Source organism: Chelon labrosus (assembly GCF_963514085.1).
Source record: "Chelon labrosus genome assembly, chromosome: 12".
Lineage (NCBI taxonomy): Eukaryota > Metazoa > Chordata > Actinopteri > Mugiliformes > Mugilidae > Chelon > Chelon labrosus.
This window is the reverse complement of record NC_140345.1, coordinates 27,287,051-27,303,978: the sequence shown is the minus strand read 5'-3', so window position 1 is coordinate 27,303,978 and position 16,928 is coordinate 27,287,051.

The following is a 16,928-nucleotide window of genomic DNA, read 5'->3' as shown; positions in this document are numbered from 1 at the left end:
AGAAATTATCAACTGGATTTGGTTCTTTTCACAGTAAAATCTATACTCTAGTCTGGGGCTGCGACAAATAATAATTTTTTCCATTGATTAATATGTTTTTCATTAATCTAGCATTTGTTTTCTGAAAAGTCAATTAATCCTTTGCTCAACTTGCCACTGAAATATTAACAATAACTTCCACCGTAAATTAAGAAACATTTTAAACTCAAATGGTTGCGTTCACCCATTCAGAGTTCATGGAAATCTACGTTGATTAGCTTTATTGGCCTATATGTGCAGAAGCAGTCTCGCAAGAGCGCAGTGAGATTAGTTGAGTTATGAGGGAAACTCAAAACATGGCAAAAGCTGCAACTGTCTCCATTAGGCCTTAAAGCAGAAGTGTGGGCAGCATTTTGGATTTAGTCGACAGAGTGTCAGACTTATTGAGAGCTGGACAACAGCCAAGCCATATGGCAGATGTGCCAACTAGAGGTAAAATATTATGGACATACCACAAATCTCCAAAACCAAACTGAAGTCCACATCGTATGAGTCTAAGTCAAAAAGACGAAGGAAATCAAGAGATAGCAGCCCTGCCCTACCAGCCATTAGCATTGGCTCCGGTGCAAGTCTTTGTTGCGTCCTTGTCGGAAACACAACAGATGAGGACACAACAACAACTCCCAAGCTCTGACCACCAACCAACAATCAGACAAGACCCACTGTAATACTGTAGTCCAAACACTGATGCTCGTAATTTTGAGATAAAGTTAAGACAAAGTTGCCGCCATACTTGGGGATGAATGTAAACGTTGCAAAGCGCATTTATGTAATCAACGCCACCGATTTCGTCAATGCATCGTTCCAACCTTCCTTCACCGTCTAAGATATAACTGTGTATCTCTGAGATTCGGCATCGAAAAAAGAACGACATGAGAAGCTTTCATACATTCATACACACAAACTTACACCGATCAGTCACAACATTACGACCACCTTCCTAATATTGTGTAGGTCTCCCTTGTGGTGACTCATCAGAGAATGGACATGGGCCTTCTGAGGATGTCCTGTGGTGTCTGGCAACAGAATGTTGTTAGTGGGGGGGCCTTTGAGGGAAGGGGCCTCTGTGGATCATCCCATAGATACTTGATCAGTTTGGGATCTAGTGAATTTGGAGGCCAGGTCAACACCTTGTGCTGTTCTTCATGTTTTTTTAGCATGTGTCATTGGTATGGGGTGGGGTTGCCTGGTCTGGTCTAGGTGGGTGGTGCATGTCTAAAGTATGAATGTCAGGTCCAAAAGTTTCCCAGCAGAACATTGAATTGTCACAAGATGCTCAATGTTGTTCATTTCTCCTTATCTCTTGGCAGTTGTTCATAATGTTGCGGCTGATTGGTGTATACTGTGTGTTTTATAAAAGCATTTGTTTCTTCTGTTTCTACAGTGTTGTTTCAGTCTAGTCATTTGAGGAAAGAAAGACGTCACAGCACGCCAGCACATGTCAGAAAGCATAACTTAGTATTTGATTGACAAGTTCTCTCTGGAGAGGAGCAGCGCAGAAATACAACAGCAATCAACACCCAGCAACGAACATGTTGCCGTATGAGCCAAAACATGAATCTTGAGAGTTACCAATGTATTCGCTGTACCACTGTGAATAACAAAAGGTGTTAACAAGGCGTAACAATATTTCGTTCTAATACTCACTGTTCTCTTTATGTTTTTTGCCGACAATGAACCACGAACACAAAACCAAGATGCACTAATTATAGTTAACAGGAGGATAGACGTGTTACAATAGGCGCCATAAAGGGAAGAGAGATCAAGATACTCACCAGCAGATGTGGAGGGTTTGTTTCTTTTCCCAGGTTAAACAACAAAAAAAAAGGTATTAATTAAGGTATTAGTTTTTGAGCTAGTTAACAGCTATGCTTCAGGTAATGTAAGCAGATAATCCAAAACGTCCCCTGGGCTTCATGGTGGTGTTGGATCTGTTTCCCCTGAAGCTTCAGAGTTCTTATTCTGCTAAATCCCATCCAAGAGAGGTCATAAACTAATCTGCACTACACACATATCACATATATACAATACGTAAAGTGTTTCAAACATAATTTTACTTGGCTCTTTCATGTCCTTTCCTTTAGCATCTCAGAGGTCGTCTGTTCTTCCCACATTCCACCTGAGATATTGACTCCATTTTGGTTGATCTATTGCTCCACCTGGTTTTCTCAACGACCATCAGAAAGCACCACATCTACAGAAAATGCCAGGCTAACCTTAGCGCTGTGAGAGACTGCTCCTCAGTGCCTAATAACACCTATTACAAAGACAAAACAACCTTTAGTTTCCAGTCAATTAAGACTTTAAGAGAAAGGAATGCTGAAAGTAATCGGCCATTTTGATCAGATTTTGTTAATGTTCTGAATTTTATTAATACACAATCTTACTGGGAGCTAAGGGATTCAATAAATCAGCAAAAAGACGTCCGGTAAAGACTCTTACTGTCAACCAAATGAGACCAAGGCTTCTAAATTATCTTGAAATGGCACAAAAGTTGCACAGTCTCTACTGCTCAAGCTTCACCGTTTTAGAAAAGCAGCAACCTCTGGGTCAACATCAATGCGAAGAGCCAACAAACACCAATTCCTTAAATGTCCACTAGAGGACATCACTCAAAGTGAGACTTCCATGTTAAAATGTCCAACTTTACAGCAGAAATAAACATGTTTACAACCTGGTATAAAAAAAATAGTTTTGGTCTATGGTTAATGTCTCCATTCATTGCAATTTTAAGGGGGAGACTTTTTGTATAACTCACTTGTTTAAATAATATCAAGGCTTGGTTAGGTCCAACCATCACAGGTTGCTAGATGTCTTCGTCAGCTCCACTCACGCTCCATCTCTTTTTTTGGATTAGCAATGAGTTAGGTGGACTCATCAGTGCCAAAACCACTCCCCATAAGCCCGATAGTCCATCGTCCATCTTTGTACACTGACAAGACACAACATTAAAACATTAAAACCACTGACAGGAGAAGTAAATAACATTGACGATCTTGTGACAATTCAATGTTCTGCTGGGAAACATTTGGCAATCATTGGTGTAGATGTTACTTAGACATGTAGCACCCACCTAGACCAGACCAGGCACCCCCACCCCATAGCAATGACACTCCTTGATGGCAGCACAAGGTGTTGACCTGGCCTCCAAATTCACTAGATCCCAAACTGATCAAGTATCTGTGGGATGATCCACAGAGGCCCCTCCCCTCAAAGCCCCCCCCCCAACAACATTCTGCTGCCAGACACCACAGGACACCCTCAGAAGGCCCATGTCCATTCTCTGATGAGTCACAACTGGTTTGGAGGCACAAGGGAGACCTGAGAAGAAGGAGACGAGGACACACATACATACACCTCCTTTTCATTAAGGCCAAGGAGAGTGAGCAAAGTTTGCTTTTGTAATTGCCATGCTCTTGCAGACTGTTTGACTGGCAAACACTGGTGCGGCGTGGCTCTTCAGTGCGCCAGAAACTCCTTAACAAGCTAAGATTAACTAGAGGCAAAGCTGCGTCAGACTTGGAGTTCACTGTTCAGAGCTAAACACAAGTAAAGCCTTTCTTTTATTATGTCAAAGACTGACTGAGCAGCAGAGAGAAGGCAGAAAGACGGGGACGTTTCTTCTCTCACTGGAGACTATCGAGGCTCAACAGGCATTTTTGCTGGAAACCTGTCAATGCAGGCTGTTCAGTGGGTTGAAAAAAAAAATAAACTGGCAACACTGCTGCAGAATCAGGCCCCATTCAGCGCCTATATGATAGACAGCTGTTGAGAAGGCTGAAGAAGTGGTCACATCATTATCTAAATCAGTGGTTCTAAATGTGGGGTCTGTGACTCCCACAAATAGCTGCAATATAAAAATCAGAGATGATTAAAACGGAAGAAGGGCACAAACCTTTGCAGTTGTCTTATAATTGCTGTTTTTTCTTGTAAAAACTGGCAAATTTAATATTTAATAGCTACACGGAGCTGTTCATACTTTGGCTGCTCTCAACTGGTATTTAGCAGTGACAAGACGTAGCCAAGTGGGAAATCAAAGTTGAAACACGGCTGCTTTTTGCAACGTCTTCAATCATACATCACAGACAATGCATTATCATCATGTTTCAGGCATCAGTTAAAGTTTAAACAACACATCTATACACCACAATGTAGTATGATCCATGTACCGTGGACTGAACCACTTAGTCTCTCTAACCCTAACCGATTTTATAACCAATACTGACTATAAGTTGACCCGAGTCCCTCGCATAGATATCGTACCTCACACCTTTCTTACATCTCATCTGTTGCCTGTTGGACTCTCTGCTCTTGAGCTATTGTATTTACATGAACAACAGTATCCCAGTTATGGCCCTTATCACATCCCAGTTACTGATCACTGCATGCCCTTTGCTCAGTAGCCACTGACGACTGCTTCATTTTAATTTAATTTCACATCCCTGTAACTGTTCCCCTTACCTTAAGTTAATTACTACTGAATATTAGGCAAATAAACTGTTTACTGTGTTGCAGGTTTGACTCATCCACCTCATTGTCAGCAATGTGAGATGAGGGCAAAAAGGAACTATTGAACATGTCCTCCACTTTGGCCTCTACTTAGGCCGTCAGTGTCAGTGCTTAGTACGAGAGATCAGTGGCTGGAGATATGGGGTCTGCAGCAGCATTAGTGAAGTGTCTGCACACCATTTAAACTGTGTCTGCCAAAGGCCCCACTCAATTCTAACAGCGACAGTGACGTATATGCAAACCTTGACCACGTGCAATCACTATTTTTAATGATAAAATATGGAAAGCGCATACTTGCTCGACATTACGTTAAATTTACGAAGCACACTGCATTCGGACCAAAATATTCCAGAAACTGTAGAATAGTGCTTTTCCAGTGGATCGGCACATCTTGCTGGAGTCTTTTATACAGTTGACCTGTGCCTCAATGTTTTCCAGGCTGGATTTGCAAAGGTTTATTTGAGGGCCTACTGCCCTGGCATACTTTTGCAAGTAACAGAGCTTCAAGTATGTAAGAGCTATCAGGTAGGATTTTGTCAGGGATGCCTTGGTGCCTCTCTGTCTAAAAACAGACCAAACAAATAGGAAATATTGAGTATTTTCTTTCCCAAACTTGTACAACGACAAAAATTCAAATGTAAAGGCTACAAGTATAGAGTGGAAGCTCCCGCAGTGATGACAAGAAGTGTAACTACACTATATCAGGAAGCTCAGTTCCTCTTCTCCATCATTATCTCTTGGCAAACTCGGGCCGTTATCTATCAAGTCCGCAGCCCGCTCTATACCATCAACACCCTGCTCCCCTTCCACTCCCGTCTCTTCCAAGCTCTCCTCTCTTCTTTCTCGAGCCCAAGAGGAGAGGAGACACGGCCATAAATCTCAGAGCGGCTAATGAACTGCATTTAACAATAAAATGCACTGGAAATGGAACATTTCATTTACAAGAAGATCAATGGCAGTGACAAACACCCTCCTAGAAGCGACTAGTTAGGGGGATGATGTTCCGCAGGCAATCCAATCCATCACCACACACCGACACCGAGATCAATCAAACGAGGAAAAAGAAGGAGGAAGAAAAAGACTTGAAGCTTTTCTCTTTATACTGTAGTCCTGCTCTTTATTTAAACGGGGCTACTAATCACTCACGTAAAAGTCCACCTCCTTGTTTCTTGCGGTCTACAGATATTCTCGCTGTTTTCTTTCTAATTTTTATTTTTTTTTTATTCATCTCCAGTTCTGTTTCTCCATCTTTCTCCCTCTCATCTTCAGAGCGATGGGGAAGGCAGTTGAGAAGGCAAGAGGAGGAGAGTGAGTGATAACCATCCGGGGAGTCAAGTGCTCCATCACCGCCATCCCCATCTGCGACCCGACAAGTTCATAATGCCAGGCATCTGCTTTCATTTATAAAGGCCTCACTTAGCCCTCACGCACACACACATGCACTCACAGCCTCTCCAGCTCTTTTGCTACGCCCTCGCCTCCTCCTCTGGCTTTCTCTCTAGTCACTCTTTTTCTCCCCCATCCGGCTGACTGAGAGGGAGAGCGCCTCTTGTCCCCTTCCTCACCTAATCCTCCTCATCTCCTCCTCTTCTTCGGCTCGAGCCCTCTCAGGTTTTTTTCCCCATTTGTCCTCCACAGTTTGCATCCATCGCAACCCCCCCACCCCTCCTAGTTCTCCATCTTCTCTTCTGAGCGCCCTCTCGCTCTAACGCAAGATACACAAACTGTAAAGAGGTGCAACTGACAGTGAGTCACATTTATTTTAAATTTCACTTTAAACTAAAAGATAACAAAAATATTTAACACAAAAACTCCCCAAATAATTGTTAAGAAATGCAATAACTTTCAAGTGAATTAATATAAACTTAAACTACTGCAGAAAATACACTAATTCTGATTCTTTTTTTCCAATATTTAACAAGTGCCATCTGTCCACATTAACGTATAATGTTCTATAATTTCTGCAACTGCCATATGGAAAATGTAAAATTAGTAAATGTTGCGCAGTTTAATAAAGAAACAGTTTCCATGGAAAAAAACACATGCAGAATTATTTTGAGGTTTTAAATGTTTAGCAGAGTAAAAACAGACGATTAATTAAATAGTTTTTTTTTTTTTTTAAATAAAAAAAATTCCCTGCAATGCTTTTCACAATCGATTCATCACTCCATCCTGTGCACTGCAAAGTTTGGCCGAGGAGACGTCTGCGACCATTAGGTGGTGCACTTCTCTCACTGTACGCAGGGTGGACCTCAAGAGGAGGCAGGAAGGGGAAAAAAAAGAAAAGAAAGAGAGAGAAGAAAAACTTGCTTTGCCCATTATGAAGTAAATTTTCTGAAATGGGGTTTTATCATGAAAAATAAAATGCAACATCTGTTGTAAATATATTTGGATACATTAGTGCGTCCTCTGAGGGCCACAAGGAAATCACAGGCAGTGTGCATGTGCATGTGTGTGTACGCTGACGACTGCATGCACTCATTTGCGTGCATGTGTGTGTGAGTGTGTGTGTGTGTGTGTGCCCGTTTCATTTGTGGCACTGAAGTGGCCACACACGGTTTTAAGCAAAAGACAGATCAGAGTGTTGGACTGAAGAGTGGACTTCACTTTTCCAGAAGGCTTTTGTTAAATACCTCATGACGTAGCTTTGATGGACTACCTCAGCGTTAAACTTCTGTTTGAAGTCAAATGTAAGTACTAAGGGAGACGGACGATGGACGAAAAGAGGCAGAAACTGAGAATGTGCTTTCACAAGATGATTTAGTGTTTTACAAAAAGAATAATACTTGTAATATGAGTTATAGGCTCCAGGAAATGGACGCTGCTGCTGTGGTCCTTTAAGAGCTGATCAGGACACTCTGCATTCTCTTTAATAAAAACAGTAGGGCTGTGTATCGTTATGGATTTCCTGAATCAATTCACATTCTCCGATTCACAGGTTCCCAATTAGGGCTGCAGCAAACGGTTATCAATTCATCTATAGATTATTTATTCATCTGATCCGAGGAGTTTATGAATCTTTATCGGATCTTTCAAGCTGAGATCAATTTGAATCCAGTATTGTTCTTGTTTCGCAACACCAGAAATGCGTAATGATTAGGAATGTCCCCATCGGTTTCGGTAGATTGGTATTGGGTCTGATCCAGGGATCTTTAAAATGACTGGATTGGATCTTGTTCCTCTTCTGTTTTTTTGTGGTGGCTAGCGTCAAAGCTAAACATGTCTGCTGTGCTCAAGAACTTCAAGAACTGCTCTGGAAAATGAAGTCAGTCAGACAAATTGTGCAATGTGGATGTTCGGTGAGGTGGTAGTAGTTGATCATCATTCAATACTACAAGCTTGATTCAACAGCTCCAATAAAATCATCTAAACAGAATTCATGGACTCCACTCAGATTAAAAGGCTGCACCCAAACAACAACAAACACTGAACGCTGCATTTAAAAGAAGAGAAAAGTTTCCCAGAGACAGCATCAAGAAGTTGATGGCAGATGACCAGGGTTGGATGACCAGAACAGTACTGGAGTAGAGAAAAAAAAAGGTACCAGCTACCCTCTTCACACTATATTAACTTTGAGAGAAAGATTTATTGGACTAAATCCAGTCGACTCTAGAAGAAGACAAGGAAGACAAGGAAAGCATTTCAGGAATCTGTATCGGATCGGGGGGTGAAAAAAACTTGCTTGTCACATCCCCAGTAAACATATTGGTTGAGTCACACTACCCCAAGAAAGGCAAATACATGTGAGCTCCACTCTAAAAACTATAAGATGAATAACTTCTAAATGACAGGAATTAAACTCAAATAAGGCTCTTATGAAGCAGATAGATGCCCTGTTGAGCAAACAAACTCCTCTAATATCTCAGTGAAGCAATAATTCCTCAACAAAAACTGAAAATTAAACTCAAATAGCTGAAATTAGTCCTCCAAAAGAAACACAATCGAACAGAAATGACTGCTGTCGAGAAGAAATGTCAAAAATTACCGGTTCTAGTTTATATTCAGGCATTTTAAGATGTTGCTCTGTCTACTCGTGATGGATTCTCTTCCTGTTTTATTGTGACATGAATCCAGAAAATAAATGACAGATGAACTCATAATGAATACAATCGTTAGCTGCATCTCTGCAACTGATTGATGGAAGCATAATTTTTAAAATGCTCAAAAAGGAGAAACTGGAGCAAACGATGTATTTTGAGTTTTCCAAATTAATAACCAGCGCAGTGTGCATCAGTGCCCCTGATCCAAATATGCAGCGTCACTTTAAAAACTTGTCCGTGCCTTGCTATCTTTTACTCGGTGGCCTTTGCTGCAGCCGTTTACCGAGGGCTGCGCGTCCTTGTGACAGTGTTGTTGACAGTTGACAGCTCCCTCCCTCTGTGCTACCGTCTCCCCCCAGCTGGCTGGCTCCGACGCTAATGGCCGCCCTCGGTAGGAGCTGACGGGTCGCGGGTGCCTTTGCCGTCATCATTAAGCACCATTGGTTTAATGAACGCAGCGTTTAGGAGTGCTTGGACCTTCATGCTCCACCGCCTCATTAAGTGGAAAGCAAACTAATATGGGGAGCAACCTAGAGCTCACCTCTAGAGATGAGAGAGAGAGAGAGAAAGAGAGAGAGAGAGAGAGAGGGACACGCAGATGCACATACTCAGAGTCTGTGTCTGGAGGAGGCCTTTGATTGGAAAGGGCTTGAACCTAGTTGTAAAAGATAAGAGAGCAGTGGTTGGTACAACGATGAACGTGTAGCAGCAGTTGTAGCAGTGGCAGCAGCAGTGGGAGCTGCAAACTCAACTGTGTTTAGTGCAGTTGTAGCAGGAGCACCATCACAAGTGGAAATTGGTGTATTGGTATTATAATGTCTGCAAATAATAAATCTATTACAAAATTCTGGCAATTGTAAGTTCTATACAGACAATGGGAAGATGTACCTTCATGCTCTGTTTGCAGGAGGCAAGAGGAGATATATATATGTATATTGTGAAAAATTGGATCATTATTACCATCTATTCGCTCCCCTTTTCGCTTCTTATTTTGTCAATTTGTGTAACAATCAATCCTGATCAAGTTTTTTTGTCCCTCTAATCTGATACCGATCTTTCATTATTGAGTATGGGCCGATATGAATCCCAATCCAATCTTAAATAAACTAAATTTCCTCCCCTGGATATTGATAAAGCCTCTTCTTGTATCACGAGTACTCTCCTAGATCTCATGTGCACTGTCAGTGTAGTGTGGAGAGGGTAGCTCGTACCTTGGCTCCAGAAAACTGGTGTTCTTTACTTCATCCAACGCCATAAACTACCTCTCTGGAACATTTTTCTCCTTGACATTTGAGTCTTGCATATTCCTTTGTTGAATCACGTTGGTAGTATTGAATGACCGTCACCTACTACCACCTCACCAAACGTCCACATTGCACAGTTTAAAAATTCTTCACATGATTTTGGGTCTTCTTCTTCTACGCCAGCCAACCACCATTAAAACAGAAGAGGAAGAAGACATTTTGACGCTACAGGGATGTGGTTTTGATTTATGGCAGACCTAAAATAAATAACTACAAAAGATCAGGCTTGGCTAAATCCCAATTCTGATCCGATAATCTTAGAAATGCCTGGATCAGTCCCGATACCGATCTCCCAATACCGATCTCCCAATACCGATCGGGATGTCCTTAGGTCCTGGAAACCACTATTTTTTGTCCCTGACCTCTAGTACTCGAACTTATTTGAACAGGTTAAATAAATAAATAAATAAATAAAAGTTAGAAATGAAAGGTTAAAGTAAATTAAGTCAAAAAATTGTGATTAATGCTGAAGAACTCTCGATTCATTAGACATTTTTTAAAGGCTTCTAAAATGTGACAATTCTTTGCTTTCTGCATTTGTTCCAGTGGAGATCAGTGTTTAGACAGTTTAAGGGTATAAATCTGAATTTTTGAAGTTTAGGTTAAGATTTTCCAGTACTGACTCATATTTTCACTTCAGAGTCAATATTCAGACCCAGAATTCTTAGATGTACAAATACAATGTGTGTACTTTCAGAATCCAAATCTGTTCTTTATCCCATGATTACACTGACGTCCACAGTGAGAGTTAACTGGTTAAGAACTGTTGACCAAGAATGTGCCTTCTACATCACCGTCTTATACAACCTGTGTGAACCAATCAAAAACTGTCATTTTCCAATACATGGAACTATTCTAGTCGAACGTGGTTAATCTAAGTCTGAATGGCTCTATCCTGAATATACTATGTTTCTATAATATTAAAAAATAAACCTGAAAAGTAGCAGCCTACATGCAACATTCAAAACCCATACACAGCACCCTGATTTCAGTCGTGACCCAGTTTCAGTCTCAAGTCTTTTACGGGAGCTGTGAATGAGGGAGACTTCTCAACCTGCCGCCCACACCCTCAAGACGGCTGTGCCAAAAATCTGCCCACACTTTGCCATCCATACTGCCATTTTGTCCATCCACACATATCCCCTCCTGTCCCCCCCTCCCTCCCCTCCCTTCCCCTTTACTGCCTCCTCTTCCTTGCTCATCTCATTTTCCCCAGGGTGGGCCTGGATGGAAATAATTCCCTCTCTACACAAGAACAATTAAGGGCTCGGCTCGGGGCTTTATGGTCAGAGGAGCAGCTGCTTTTTGCCATTTCTGGGTCCATAACTGTCTGAAATGACAACGTGGGGGGTAGACGGGCTTCACGGGACCCTTCTAATTCTGTACAAGAACCATAATTCTTTTCTGTCTATTCAGCATACGTATATCACACACATCCGAACTATAAACACATAACGTCCTAGAGTATTTGATGCCTGCGTGACAGATTGGAGTTGCAGGCGGGCTATAAACATTTCTTGCTGGCAGATGCCAAGGAGGCCCAAATAATTAGGATGGTTCAGTTAACCTGAGTGGGTGGCGCTGAGGAACCATTATGTTTCTGTTACAATGGAGTCCTGAGAAAGAGGCAACAGGTAAATGAAAAAAAAAAAAAGATGGAAGCAAAACTCTGGCCAGTGTCATGTACGGACAAAGACTGCAAATCATTCATGAGAGCTTGATCACTGTCCTGATTTGGCCGTAATAAGAAAAGCAAACATTATGAAGCTTTTCTTATAAACTACAATCTATAATGGCTTGGTAAAGTACTCAGCACCACTGACGTAGAACATAGAACAACATGGAAACCTGGGTGGCTGGAGCCTGTCCCAGCTGTCATTGGGCTAGAGGTGGGGTACACCCTGGACAGGTCTCCAGTCTATCGCAGGGCTAACACACACACCTACATTCAGACTCACACCTACGGCTAATTTGGAATCAATTTAGAATCACCAAACAACCTAACGAGCATGTCTTTGGACAGTGAGAAAAGCAACGGGATTTGAAACCAGAACCTTCTTGCTGTGAGGCATCAGTGCCAACCACCATACTATGGTGCCACCCTAAAAAGAAACTTAATTCAGGTATTACCAAAAAAACGCAGTTCCTCTAATGGCCACTTGAGGCTGACTCCCACAGTTGGTCACAATCCCCATTGACTTCCATGCTAAAATGTCAAACTTTATAAAAGAAACATGTTAACGGCCCTGTTCAAGAACAGATTTACTCTCCATTCTTGAAATCTGTTAGCCTGGTCGTCACCATCCTACGTTTCCGCCCGAAATTTGATTTCGGTCTGGCACGGAGTCTGGCCAAACTGCCCTTCTACGGTTCGCGTGTAACCGCGCCAATCAGCGAACAGTTGAGTGATGACGCGAAACTCGCATGCCGAGTTGCTTGTAGTCCAGCGAAGCTTGTAGTTCAACAGCATAGCAACAATGGCGACGGAGGAAGAGACGCTAGAAGCCATCCGCGAAGTTGTCTCAACTCTCGAGAGCATCACGGAATTAAAACCAGAACAAGAGGCTTGTCTTGTCAATTTTATAAACGGCAAGGAAGTCGTAGCTCTCCTTCCAACTGGCTTTGGGAAAAGTTTGGTAAGCGGAAGTGGTAAGCGGTAAGAGCCTGAACTCCGGCGCACAATATACATCATTACCAAACGTTGCTGATTGGTTAAGGGAACTCCAGTGATTTTAAACCTCAAAATAAGCATCCGCCCATTACGGAGACAGATTCCTATTACATTGGGCCAGACTAACGTGCAGACCGAAATCAAATTTCGGGCGGAAACGTAGGATGGTGACGACCAGACTAGAAATCTGTAGTATAAGACCTACTATCCGGTGCATTACTGACGCTGGCTTAGAATATTTATTTTTCAGTATACAAGTCGATACGCTAGCTGGACGTGAGTCTTTCCGCACTCACTGTGGTTTAACACAACCAATCTGTACAGTGTGGCGTGACGGATCCACGTCTTTGCAAGCGTGTAGGCTACACGTCTGCGGATGACAGAGTGAGAGGATGAGGGAGAAGGAGAGAGGGAGTTGTGAAAAGGAGAAGTGAATGAGTGGGAAGTGGGTAGTGAGGAAAAAATAGCTTGGTCTTTGGCTGTGTCATCTGAAGTGTTGATAACCGCTACCGAGGGAGGTGTGAATGGTGTTAACAGGGTGCCCGAGAGAGGCTAATTGCTTAAATAGAGAGTCTAGTCATTATGGAGACCCTCGGAGTGATTAGAGAAAACAGTGAAAATGATAATGTACAACAAGTGATTCTGCAGACCTCATTCAAGTTTACCCCCCCCCCCCAAAAAAAAAATACTTGACTCAATCAATGGTATTCACAAAAAAAAAAAAAAAGGTACAAGGGACTAAAAATACATCCTGAATAAATAACCTTTAGATGACTTGTTGCTATATAAGTAGGCATATTCATTGGTTGCTTTATTGATTTCATACATTTTTAGATTCATTAATAAACATATTGATCTGAAGATGAGTATTTTTGGAGCCAAATGGAAATGCAATGTCACGGCGATGCAATCTGTGCTCTTCCATCAAACAGGAGCTTATTCTCCTCATAGATCATCGCTAGGACCACTAGCGTCACTCCATACCACAGCACACGTCAACCCTATTTATGTTTTGGTATCCTTCTATCCCCGCATCTCTAATCTGCTCATTATTTTTCTGACGGAGGTCACGCAGCTCAAGGAATGACATCTTCGTTAAGCCCCAAAACGTTTGCTCTTCCCTCTCTGTTGGACCGTTTTAGCGGAAGGAGCACAGGCAAACGGAACAGCCCAGTGAATGCTAGAGATGTCTTATTGATTGACTCGCTGTCAGAATCAATAAAAGTTTTCAAAATGTCTGCGCTGTCACCGAGACGTTAAGGGTTGCTCCTGGATAAGGAGGGAGATTTATGGGCCAAACAGTAGAGTGGACTGTAAATCATAAACCCAGAGGATGATATCAAGAGAAGTGCTTGAGAAGTAGTCAATGAATTCACTTCAATACATGTCTACGATTTTGAAAAACACATTTAACACATGCAAAATACCCTATACCATGCCAATTTGCTACTGTTGCTATCCTATACAGGAACCTACGGCAAAGCCTGACGTGCACCTCCCCAAAAACGTATCTACACATCGGAATTGGTTTGAAATTAGTTTCCTTGTTCATGTGACTCAGCATCTACTCAGATGGCTTCTCTACATTCAGTGCTGCAGTGAACTTAGTGAAACTAACAGGCGGTTTAGGCTTCTACATCAATTTGACGCCGTAGCTACGCTAACAGCCTAACGTGCACCTCCCCAGAAATGACCACAAGAGCTGTGATTGGTCCTCTGTGATTGTTTTAGATCAGTAAAGATGGAACACATGGAGGAAAGGTTGACTGAGGAGATTCGGAGATACAAACATTTGTACGACTCGTCTTCGGCAAAATTTCGGCAAAAGTTACAGTCGCGATTGTTGAAAGAAAAGCAGGAAGTGCTAGCGTTTTGGGTGGTGTTTTTACAGAGTGAGCCAGACTGATGAGCGTAGTTTACACCGTCTATGTCCCGCACAGGGGTCGCGTTAACCGAATATTTTCCGTCGTTGACCTTTTTTTTTTTTTTTAAATGTGAAGGCCATCCGTCATTTTGACAGATTGCAATTCACACCCCTGACCACTTGGTGGCAAGTGACCTTATTAATTGGCTCTTGTCTCTCATCGCAATTTGCGCTCCAAACATCACGGAACTTTTGTCGGTGCACGATTTCCTGGTACACCGATTACACTGATGCACACGTCAGAGCTGGGCTAACCATAGACCATATACAATATTTATACACTATATTACCAAAAGTATTCGCTCACCCATTCAAATGATCAGAATCAGGTGTTCTAATCACTTGGCCTGGCCCCAGGTGTATAAATTCAAGCACTCAGGCATGCAGACTGTGAAACAAGACATTTGTGAAAGAATGGGCCGCTCTCAGGAGCTCAGTGAATTCCAGCGTGGAACTGTCATAGGATGCCACTTGTGCAACAAATCCAGTCGTGAAATTTCCTCGCTCCTAAATATTCCACAGTCAACTGTCAGCTCTATTATAACAAAATGGAAGCGTTTGGGAAAAACAGCAACTCAGCCACGAAGTGGTAGGCCACGTAAAGTGACGGAGAGGGGTCAGCGGATGCTGAAGCGCATAGTGCAAAGAGGTCGCCGACTTTCTGCACAGTCAATTGCTACAGAGCTACAAACTTCATGTGACCTTCAGATTAGCCCAAGTACAGTACGCAGAGAGCTTCATGGAATGGGTTTCCATGGCCGAGCAGCTGCAGCCAAGCCACACATCACCAAGTGCAATGCAAGGCGTCGGATGCAATGGTGTAAAGCACGCCGCCACTGGCCTCTAGAGCAGTGGAGACGCGTTCTCTGGAGTGATGAATCACGCTTTACCATCTGGCAATCTGATGGACGAGTCTGGGTTTGGAGGTTGCCAGGAGAACGGTACATTTCAGATTGCATTGTGCCAACTGTGAAATTTGGTGGAGGAGGAATTATGGTATGGGGTTGTTTTTCAGGAGCTGGGCTTGGCCCCTTAGGTCCAGTGAAAGGAACATTGAATGCTTCAGGATACCAAAACATTTTGGACAATTCCATGCTCCCAACCTTGTGGGAACAGTTTGGAGCGGGCCCCTTCCTCTTCCAACATGACTGTGCACCAGTGCACAAAGCAAGGTCCATAAAGACGTGGATGACAGAGTCTGGTGTGGATGAACTTGACTGGCCTGCACAGAGTCCTGACCTGAACCCGATAGAACACCTTTGGGATGAATTAGAGCGGAGACTGAGAGCCAGGCCTTCTCGACCAACATCAGTGTGTGACCTCACCAATGCGCTTTTGGAAGAATGGTCAAAAATTCCTATAAACACTCTCCTCAACCTTGTGGACAGTCTTCCCAGAAGAGTTGAAGCTGTAATAGCTGCAAAAGGTGGACCGACATCATATTGAATTCTATGAGTTAGGAATGGGATGGCACTTCAGTTCATAGAATGAGTAAAGGCAGGTGAGCGAATACTTTTGGTAATATAGTGTATATGTCTATGTAGCTAATGGCTACCAAAATGGAATTTGCATACCACTGAAGCACTTCAACCCTACGGTACCGTCTAAGAGCTGTTTACGTTAGCAGTCCCGTTCCGAGTACGGACAAGACGTGTCGGCAGCTGAAACTTTTTTTTTTGTTTTTTTTGTTACCATTTAAAGTCAATACTGTTCTGAAAAAAGTACTTAAAGTTAATGAAACTTTAATGAAAATTAAATGCTATTGAATATGTCTTTATTATCATTTTAGAAAAATTACAAGTGACGGGTAAAAATAGATTATGACGGGATTTTTATGACCTTGTCAGTCAAAATGACCGACAACGAAAAAGTCTAGCGCAACCTCTGGTCCCGCAACACCCTAAATGGGCCTAAACCCACATTTATTTACTTCAAAACCAACATGAGCCACTCAGTTCCACTCGTCATTGTGAGAAGTGCAGAGTGAAACTCAACACAGCAGGCCAGTCGACGTCCAATGTTTCAGTGGCGTGATTACATAACAGTACAGGCACACCAACGCACAGGTATAAATGCGGTACTCAACCTCCTACACACATTGAGTACCATACTTTAAACAAAGCTTTAATGTTGTTGTTTATTCTTGTACAATGACAATAAAGGCATATCTATCTATATATCTATCCAATATACAACCCTGGTTACTACTTTATTTCCACAGAAACAAGCGTTCTGCTTCCTCATCACAGCAAACTGGTTCAGAAAGTGGCCAACCTCTACTACAGGGTAAAAACAGCTGCCTGTCCCACAATGGGTTAACTCTAAATACTTATTGTTCAGACTCAGTGGGGCATGTGGCCTCGTTCAACTACCTGAAATGCCCCCACACCACCCCTCCGGAGCGACTCACCGGCAAAAACTCCCCATGATAGGCAAGCCGC